Below are 11,285 nucleotides of genomic sequence, written 5' to 3' on the forward strand. Positions count from 1 at the left end.
TGAAGCTTGTCCGAGAAAGGATATTCGATTTTCGAAGCGAATACTTTTGCGCAATTTCTGTTCGATAAAATGGACGGAAGGGTGCAATGGACCGGATTAAAAGGTCAAATCGATAGCGTCAGTTTTGATTTGTCCGACTGATCGCGTGGTGATGTTCGCTGTGCGGTTAAATAAAAATGCGAAGATACACCGGCCGTAGGACATGCAGCGAGCGGAAAAAAAAAAAGAGAGAGCCCAGATATTAATTTCTGCGATTGGACCGGCGAAACTTAATAACAATATCGTTGCAGAACGGAATTTTTTGAATGGACGAAACGAATTCCATAGTTGGAGCCCTATCGATAGGAACACGGAACGGCGATGGTTATCCTTTTTTATGAACGGTAGTTCCGAAAAGAATTCGGTAATAACACCGGCTTGCTATACTATTCGTGGAATGGAACAATAAACAAGTCGATATTGCTAATCATTATTGTTTAGTCGAAATCAAACTGCACGGACAGCAGCGATTTATTTCGCTCTCTGTGCGCTTCGAGTTTTCGTTTTTCCCCTCTTTTTTTTTTAACCCCCGCGGAGAGCGGAAATCAACGCGACACGATCAAAGGCTCCGATCAGACTTCGTGTACATGCCAATAATTGAAACACTGATCATCAAAAGGCGAAATCTCATGCGTGAAATTCTTTGTGCGTACCTATTGTTTTGTCGATTTTTTCCGTTGTTTTTTTATTGTTTTCCCGTTTTTTTTGCCCCTCTCCTTCCTCGCCCCCCCTCGCCCTTTTTTGTGTTACGCGTCATAGAGAAACTTGGAGCTATCCGAGAGATTTGAACGGAACAAAACCGAAAAAAATAGCCCCCGCACGCGTGATACGTGATGTTTTTAAAATGGATTGCCTTTAATCTTCGCGTTCCAAACTGAAATATTTGGTTGGACTGATAATGGACTTCCACCTGTCAATTTATTAAGCGGTCCCACGTTTCCATTTCGAAAGCTGCAAACGAGATAAGGGACGCGATTGAAACCTGTGCGGCATTACTGACGAAAACGTTTACTTCCTAACTAACAACTGATATTTTGACGAAATTGATTTTTTCTAACACTTCTGTCAAATTGTCTTCAAAAACATGCAATTGAAACGCTAGAAATTAGTATCTTGGATTTTTCAGGTAGTTTAAGATTAACAGACTTTACGATACGTGCCAGGAAATGAACGATCAGAGAGAACCACTAGAAAAGAATTACTTGCGAAAACTGGTTAGTTATAAGTATATTTCTATTGCCTTCGTTTTCCCAAATTGCGTAATTGACGCTAACTGAAGTAATGGAAAATCCAAATGTCTCTTCAGTCAGCGTTTCCAGTCAATCACCGTACCTATTACGCTAATTAAATCTGCATTCGGGTTCATTTTTTACGCTCGCTCGAACTGCCGATGACATAAATCGTCCAGCAAATCGTTCACCGAAATTAGTCTAGCTTTCGCGTGTAGCTTCGGAACCATTCAATTTTATTTTCGGTAGCACCGACGTTATTAAGACAGTTTCAATGTCGAGATAATTAAAAGTTCGCGATAACAATGGACGTTGACGTAAAGACAATGTCCGCTCAATAAAACTGAATAATCCTGTTCAAATGCAAATACCATCAGCGAAAGAGAGAAAGAGACAGGGAGAAATGGGAGGCGTGTAAATCGGCAACATAACCCCGGAAAAGTTCGACGACAGTTCCTGATGACTGTATCCGTCGTCGTGCCCGATCCATTAGTGTAATTGCAATTTATTTAGTAATTACTTTAATTAGTGAGCACCCAGCCGTGCTCACTCGAGGAGAGGTTCTCGCGGCAGTTCCAACGTGGAGGAGGCGGACGCGGAACACGAAGAAGCGATGGCACGGGGCAGAGGGGAGGGACTAACGGAATTAATTAATGAATTAGCCTTAAGGGATAAGGCGTAAAAACAAGTGGAAATCGGGTTGAAGCAGCGTGGAACGAGCGCCCGATTAAAGTAAGTGGTCTAAGGAACGTAAGTAAGCGAGTAACTTAAGTAAGCGACGTCTAAACTGCCGCCCCATGTACGGAAAAGAAGGTAGGGAGCAGATCCGTGGGGTCTGAAGATGAGAATTAATGGTGGCCCTAGCCAAATCCTTTCTTATTCTTGTCTCGTTTTACTACTGCAACTGGCCCGATTTGATGCAAATTAAACGAACGGTCTCTACCAATTTCCCTATAATCCTTTAGCTATCTATAGCCCGACGGTAATCGGAAAATTTAACTGACGCGAGTGTACGCAGGATAGAAAATAAATTGAGAGTTTAATCCATAAAAACTGGAAGAAGCAAGCTGATATAATTATCTCTTGTTACGGACGTACGAGAGCGCCCGTCAACCCTTTTGAGTCCGAGTTATTAAACACGAACATACAGAGGGGTGCACTCCCAGCGAAGGGGGATGGTCAACAGCGACGTTCCAACGAGTCCGAAGGGAAGCCCCATAAAAGTTTCACGTCTCTCGATTTCAGGCAATTCGAAAGATCTCCGGGTTCCCTCAACTTCCTCCCGACTCGACGCTATTTAATTCCCTCTTCCAAAATATCGTGCACGTTTAATCGTTGAACGAATCCAGTTGATTCTATCAGATCGCAGAATAAAACGAAAAATAACTGCCCACCTCGAACGTCCATAATACATGCCTCGAATTCGGAAACTCGCGAGTCTACAAAGTATGAAACAATTCTAAAAGTTAATGTCGAGTTAATTTCATGGAAAATTAGGTCAATCGATCGCTCTGCCTAGGTTCTTAAGAGCTGATTGCCACGCAATCACCATTCTAGATAAATCAATCGTATTAGTTAACGATCAAATCCAGTGAAGAATAGTAAATGGATTGAATGATATAATACAGTATAAAGAGCTTGTCAAAGTTCTTGATATCTAACAACTTCTAATAAGTCGCAAAGCCACGAGGAAAAATTATAATGCTTTGAAACTTCAATTGTGTTTGTCATCCCTTAGAATATTCCCATAATCAATCTCGAAATCATTAGGATTTTTTTAATTCTAAAGTCTACTCTCTTAGGATAAAATCGAGCGCGGGTTAGGTACGCGGATAGTTTCGAGATTTATCCTCAGTTTTCATCCGCAAAACGTGGTGCACGCGTCGTGTTTTTTCCGAAAAACAAGGAGCAAACGACGAACAAAACTTTCGGCGTCGCGACACCGTTTGCAACAACGTGTATCGCATTAGCACGGAGGCATGTTATCATACCTGGGTGATTTTTCTCCATTAGCGGTGTTATTTCCCCGCGTGCACGCGCGAGTATTCCCGCGAGTACACGGCTCGTGCGGCGCTATACTAATTTGTAGCTGGCACGCGAACAGAAAAAAAAAAAATGCGAATCCGCGCCTTATATCATCTTGCCTGGCTTCGAAACGTTGCATTAGCGTCACCGGCCCCGGTGAAATACGTTGCGATAGCAGAAAATGGGATCGAGGGTGCTTGCGTTCAAAGCTTTTCATCGTTTCTGTACGACGACCCGGCGGAGATAGAAAATTGAAAAGTCGCGAATTCACGAGGCGGCTGTTAGCGCGACGCGATTCGAGCGTTAATTAAAAGCATAGGATAAGGGACAATTTAGCGTAGCGACACCCGCGGAGGGCTCAGCCAGTCGCGGCGACGGGACAGGGTAGCACAAGAGTACATTCGCAAATTAACATAAACTTCCATGCAGCCAGTTCCGTCAAATTGTACCATTTAATTAAGGTCCCGGATACACATAAATTTTATTCCTGGCAAGGCTCACCGGTGCAAAAACGAAGCACGGAAGTGCAGTTAATTAATTATTTCCTTATTACGGAAGGGCACACAAGAGGTGGGGGGGGCGGGGGTTTGGGAACGGTTTAGGTTGGGTTAGGAAGGGTGAAGGGTCGAAGGGTCTCTTTGGAAAAGTAGAGAACGGACTAGAAAACCGACCGGGTGTGTACGTGTACGTACGTTCGCGCGTGTGTGCGCGGGGGTCGTCTCGTTTCTGACTACCTGGCGAAAATTTCGCTAAAGTGCTGCTCATGTGGAAATGACATAATTCGCGTGCGGCAAGGGCAATTGGCAGTAATTAAAGCGGGGAGGAGGCGGCCGGGCGTCGGTGCAGAGGGCATGAATGAAATTAAGGCGGGTAGCGAAGATGGCCGTTTACACGAGTCCACGTCTGGTCGACTCTCTGTGCCGCGACAATAAAACGAATTTGCATACGGGACAACTCGTCCCTGGACGGATGTCCTCTCTGTCGGGAGGGAGAGAGAAAATTTTCCACGGATGGATGGCGGCCTGGTCGAAATCATGGGTGGAAAACGTGGAAAGAAAATTGTCGAGGAACGGTTTAAAACGGACTCGGATCGGCTACCTCCTCTCCCCTGTTTTAGCCGAAGAATATACACGCACGTGTACGCGGGCGCACGTATGCGTATATATTAATTAATTTTACAGGGAAAATTCTGGGACGATTTATAAAATCGGATAATAAAGGTGACGTTGAAATACGACCGATTAAATGGGATTTCTCGATGTGAAGCGTCTGCTGTAAAGTACAGACAGCGGAAAATTAATTTTCTCTGACCCCCCCCGGATACTCCTCCTCCTCCCTCGAGCGCGCCTTTTTCACGTGATTGAAACTGATGGACGCGTTGATTTTCGTTTCACCTGTTTCTCTAATTAGTCGATATTTATTAATAATGTCTCAGGATAAAATGGAATTTCTATCGGTTGGACAATTTCTATTCGGTGATTAAAAGACGAATTCAGGTCTAACAGAGAAATTCCCGGAGGTATTCGAGGTCACTTCTACGCGCACGTTCGGCCGCGGTCGTTACCCTTTCTCTCCGGTTCGACTGGAGATCGGGCAATTAAAAGTTAGGAAAATCCGGCTTTAATTAACCGGCCGGGGAGGCTTAATCACCGAGCATAATGAGGTAAGAGGTGGGCACGGTGAATCTAACCGACGTTGAATCGAACACGATGCGAAAACAGGGCCGTTGATGTAACGCAGGTCAGGAGTGCATCGGTGTTTGATTGAGACGTCGCTCAACCGTGTATGTTGACTGATAGCTCCATTAACACGCTGACGCACTATCTGTGTTTGCCAGCGTGCCTAGGAATCTGCCCTGCGCCCCAACCCCCATTCCAATTTCCGTTAGCCACGCACCCATTCGCACTCGTTTACGATCTGCGCAAAGATTCTCATCGAAATGTTTTCCGAAAAAAATCGTCTCATAAAAATGGACATAATCTTCCTTGTGCGTTCGATAAAAGTCTCAGCGAGTCAGTAATTTTACCTCCACAATTATTATTGTAATAACGCACGGAGAAGTTGAAATCGTTTTCGATGGACGAATAAACGAACGTGCGTGCGCATTTTAATGAAAAATTAAATGCACGCGAGGACGCTATGCTCGGAGAATTTATCTGTTCGTATAATTTTATTTTCTTGTCTGACGATTAAAATAGAATTCCGCTGCCGTGTTATTGGATGATTGATAACGAAAATCGAAATGAAAGAGCAGGTGAGCCGAAAAATTCAGGCAAGCAGACTACGATCGTAGAAGTAAGTACTGCACGCGTGCTTAGCGATACGGTGGGGAAAAGTTTCCACTGTGCGATGAAAACTTTTAATTTGCATGCTTATAAGCATCTGATATTAACGCCACCGAGAAAAAGGTAGGACGCACGGTGCAAACTGCAACGCGTGTTTCGCAGTTTGAATTGAGCAGCTGCACGGTTCTGATGCAGAAGATAAAGGAAGTCGATGTATCCTTAACAATGTTAACCCGGCGAATTTGCGCACTAATACAATGCATCCGACGAATTAATTCGCCGCAATCGTATCTCAATTGATACATTTTATCAATAGATACTCGTAAAAGTTATGTGTCCACGTAAAAAGATGCAAACGGTCATAAAACGAAGCTTTTTCGCGGACTAATTCAATTAAAATGTTATTCAAATTAAGTTTGTGTCGTCGATCAAACGATGTCAATGCATTAAAATCCCCAGCTTGACCAGTTTAATTGTTTCATAAATTTTCCAACCGACGGAGAGGTCGCGCGGGGCAATAATAACGCGCTTGACGGGGACACATTTTATATTGAAAATCCGAACTAGAAACAATAACCATATAATTTATTTGATATCCTCGTAATTACGCGTAACCGAAACTTTCATGCACACGAACCGACGTAGAATCAAACAAAGACACCGTTAATAAATTTCACTCCTATTGAAAACACAAATATTAATAACTTAGTTTCGAATATTAACATTTGTTTCATAAACGTCGCTGCGTTGCACGCGTACGTTTACCACAGTACAAGTACGTATGTATGTATGTATGTATGTATGTATGCATGTACACATCAGACGGGAGAGGAATGCGAGTTTACAGACGATACAATTTTCGCGGTACATCTTTTAACCTTCCTGCCCGCGCATTTTACGGCCTCTCCATTATTCACCCCTTAGCCAAGAAGTTATGCTCCTTTGAAACATTCAGGTGAACGTCCACCGAAATGTCGGTCGCGCCTCTTTTCATGCTCGTTTCCGCCCTCGTTACGTAAAGAGTAGAAAAGAAAGCAGCAAGGGGAACGTAGAACACAGCTACCCTAAGGCGAATTCCTCGGTTACAATTTAAAATTTGTCAAGAAGAATTTTAATATTTTGTATCGACCCGATACTGGGAATGATAACTACAAAGCGGTGTCGGTGGTAGTGCGTGGATAAAGGTTCGGGACCACGCTCGATTTGAGGCGAAAAGAAGGTGGTAAAGGAGCGGAAAAAAGCGGTGAAAACAGGCCGCACATCGATCGATTCAATTAAATTATTCGCGCCCATCCCGTGTTACCTCTCTCGCCAACCCCGGCTAACCGAACCCACCCTCCTCGGCAACACTCCCTCTCCCCCCTCCCCCTTGGACCAGCATCCCCGGTCGGGGTAACAAACCGAGGCAATTAACAATCAATCACAGGTGTCTCTCGCGTCATTGAAATGACGTCAAACATTGTATTTGTGTAATTGTCCATTTATTCCAGTCTCTCGGCTGTCACCTGACAAATTGCGAGCCGCCCGTCCCACACCCCCCTTTCCTCGTTCGGTGACGAGCTCTCTCTACGGTTCGCGGACCGATCGAAACGCGCGCGAACGGAAGCGACCTGAAGCGGGCGAACTGACGCGCGAGCGGAACCGACGCGACGGCCGGACGAAACTCTACGGTGGCACACTAGCACCCGATGCCGCCGAACCTCCGTGCATTTTCCTGTCAATCGCGAACGAATCGTCGCCGGTTATATTAATTAGCGACGGCCCTTCGGGAATCGTTATCTACCGGATAATTGCGATTGTCGGCTGGGATGGACGTGACTCCCTCTCCCCGCGAAGAGGCTACCAATCGCGGACCGACAGTTTGTACGCCCGCGTTGGGGCTAAAAACGCGGATGCAAAACGCGGTTTCCGCGGATCACATTTCTAAATTAACGGGTTTCGAGATTGGTTACGATGGCAGAACTTTCAATGGATCAAACCTTTCGACGTTCTGTATGAGAAACGCTTAAAAAAAGTTATGCTATTTCCTCGGGTACAAAGCACGAGGCACACGCACGGTAGACTGGAGTTTAATTTACGATCGGTATTAACATAAATTACCGAATACCCGCAACAACAATTATCCATTTTCTGTTTGCATTGTCTTCCGCGGAGGCAACCGGCAATTTAAGAAAATTTCCATAATAAGCTACGGTTAAGAGTAATATTACTCGAGGCATAAATCCCTGGCGCCCCTTTTTCTCCACCTTCGTCCGGTTGCATCGGTTCCTACCGTAGTATTGTATATAACGAGATCGTATATAACTGTTCCCTTCCTCCCGTGTTCCACCTCCGTTTAACCGACGACGTCAACTCGTGTAAATTCGAAAGACGAAGAGTACTTTTTACTTCTATACAATTATATTGATCATATTGCATCGTGTGTCCCACAGACGGACTTCGTTAAGTCTTAGGAAAATCTGAATTTATTCCACCCCTCGCGCTACCACCGAGCGTAGATTTATCACAATGCGTTACATCGCACCGTCGTGGATTATTTATGAACGCTACATGATTTTCCGCTGACGGTAGCGTGCAGTTACGAGACCATTATCTACTGTAAAGACTGATAATGCGAGTCCGTGAAAGTTTCTTCTTTATAGGCAAGAAAGTACCGGGCGATAACGGAACCTTATAACATACGGTTTAGAATTCACGCTATACCGTTTAACGTAGTGCGAACTGCGTTCGAGCGATTGGTCGCGTTACTTTTAAAGGGAAGCTCGATGCACGAACAATCCTGAAAGATACACATCTCGTGGTGTTCTCTAGATACGATCGCGTTGAAACGTTTTAGCGTTAATACATTATGGAAACAAAAGTTGGCCTACTCGAAGGGAGGAAAAGTTACAAAAGTCCCGACGAGCGCGAGTGACGGGATTCCCTAACATCCATTTGCGGCGACCGAATCCAACGCAGAAGTTGCCGAGTTGCTTGACGAGAGTGAATTTCGTTTCATCAAGTAATCTACCTACGGTCTAGATCTCGTTACACATAGAAATAAAAGTGTGATACATTATGACTAGATAAATGATGGATATGGTGTAGTAACTCAGTCGTATAGATTTTGTTAAAGGCCAAATGAAATCCATAAAATTCGTTCGCCAGTGTGCCATTAATCGCTCGAGTATACATAGATGTAAGAATCTTGTCGTCACAAACGCAGAACCCTCAAGCTCTGTCGACTATCTCCTTTTTTTCCTCCTCTCATTCTTCCTTTTTACGTTTAAATGAGCTGTTCCCACAAGAGACCGCGACACTCAGTGGATGTTAAACTCAAGCTTTAGACATGCAAATCAGGGCTGAGAGAGGTGTATGTAACTAACCCGTCTCTCCCATCTTCCTCATTCTTCCTTCTCCGTCGGCTAAAGAGTGTCTTCGCGACGTATTTATAACCCCTTCCTTCCTTCCTCCTCCTCGAGCTACGCTTCTCGCCGCGTTCTGATGAATGCCCACCTTCGCTTTAAGTTTATTAAACTAACTTGCTAAAATTATGAATAATTCCGTGCCATTGTATCATGCCGCGACGGCACCGTACCTTCCGTTTCGGCTTCGCGATGAATCCCGACAGCAAAGCCAGTCCCGTTTCCTCTCTATTCCCACCCGCGCGCGAGTAGCGATAGAGTCGTTCAAGTATCAAGAAAATGAAGATGTCATCGAGGATTTGCCTTTCATTACGGCGCATTCAATAGTTCGGTAAATCATCGCGTTCAAAAATAAACAAACTGATATCGATTATTCAAAGCGATGTTCCATCACGGTCTTAAAACCGTCGAATTCAAGATTCTCCTCTCTCACATGAAACGCGTGTATGCACTTCCTGGCCATCGGCCGAACACCAACGGCCAATTCCCCATCATCGATTATTCATCGGACGTTGGGAACGATTTATGATAGCGAGCTCGGTCAAAAACTGTGAAGTCTAAGACCGCGTATTTGCTTAACGACCATGTAAGGCTCGCGGGCGAGCCTTTGTTGCCGTTCGACTGACCAGTTTGAATAACAGGCAATCGTAATAGATTCATAGCAGTAGTAACGGACTTCATGAATCAGCCACAAGGAGGACGATGTAAAACTTCGATATCGAACGGCAATAAGCTCATCTCGGAATTAATGGCCTCGAGATTCACGGATGATTTCCCCACGACAATATGGATCTTTCGGACTAGGTACTTAAAGAAGAATCGTAATTCAAAAATACAACGCGAGTCATATAAAATAATTCTCTCGCTTCATTAGCAGTTCATGTTCTTAGGTTTTTGAAAATGATAATTTACATTGACTGGCCTTCTGTATTTTACTACAATCACGGAAAACAGGATTTAACGAGATTAAGTCTAAGCAAGTTTTAATCGTCTCTTTGGAGATAGAAATATTCCCTGTGTACGACGATGAAAGTTGATAGCTTATTAAAAGTACATCGGACATTGTTGGAAAACATAATCAAGAATTTGGAGCGTGTTGCTCGTGCGTATTTAACTGCGCAAACTGGTTTGTACGGATTAGGCCGAGCGTGTAGTACCGTCTAAATACGCCGTGTTACCCGCGCGTACTGAACTACACAAACTGGTTTGTACAGGCTGCCTCTACTGTAGCCTTAACTCAGCAAACCAGTTTACGCGTTTATTCCATGGGGAATAATTGAGCGTGCGGGCCTCGGTTTATTTCGAATGAGATAAGAAAATAAATTAGAAAACGGAATGTCCCTCATTTAACTATCGTTCCGCTGGATATATCACTCGCGATTAACTGTACACCAGCCGTTTTTCTCTTTGGCATTACGCAACACGTCATTACGTGATTGAAACTAACTAATCCGAACGTGTATCTTGTCCTCTTGCCGTTCAGGCTGAGTACACATGATGTCCTTTCTAATTATTAAAACGGACGAAGTTGTCGAATACCCTACTAGAAGATTCCCGCGATTAAGAGGATATCATCGTGACACTTGTGTTATTTCACGGATAGACAAACACAGCACGCGTGTGTCTTATAGACAGCTTGATACAAATCCGAGGCTCCAATCCGGCTAGTCTAAATTCTGCGATATCAACGGAGAGACGCGCGAACGATGTAAATTTTGGAACGGAACGGTTTGCGTTTTAGACGAAGACGCGGGGGCTGAGAATATATCTCAAATACCTGAAGGAAATCTGTAGAGCCCCTATGACATTCCATCATATTTGTCTTACGTTTTAGGTGACTCGATTCCTGTGCTTACGTTACCGCAAAGTCGAGATCTCACGGCTTAGGGACTTGATTTCGCGCATAAATATTAATGCAACGTGATTATCCCAGACTTTACGTGGAGCGTAAGCACCGATTGCCGTGGCTAGGCGAACTTTGACTAGGTGCGAAAAATTCGATCAAGCATTATGGGCTTTCGAATCCAAACGAAACGACTCGAAGATGTTCAAGATAGTCAAAACTTGAATCGCTTCTTTAAAACCTTCATCAGAATGAATTATACTGATATCGTTGTATGCTCCGATCTTAGAGCATACTCTATTGGAGGTAGCATGCCGTGCTCGGAAAGTGTGATCAGTGTCACTAGATCTAAGGATACATGCTACCTGCAAAATTTCAAATCAATTCATGGGTTTTTCGAAAAATTATAGTGACTTAAAATTTTCATGCAATAACCCAAAGAAGACTTTCTAGTATTTGG

The sequence above is a fragment of the Ceratina calcarata genome, unplaced genomic scaffold, assembly GCF_001652005.2.
Source record: "Ceratina calcarata isolate Rehan_Ccalc_2016 unplaced genomic scaffold, ASM165200v1 scaffold60, whole genome shotgun sequence".
In the NCBI taxonomy this organism is placed as follows: Eukaryota; Metazoa; Arthropoda; class Insecta; order Hymenoptera; family Apidae; genus Ceratina; species Ceratina calcarata.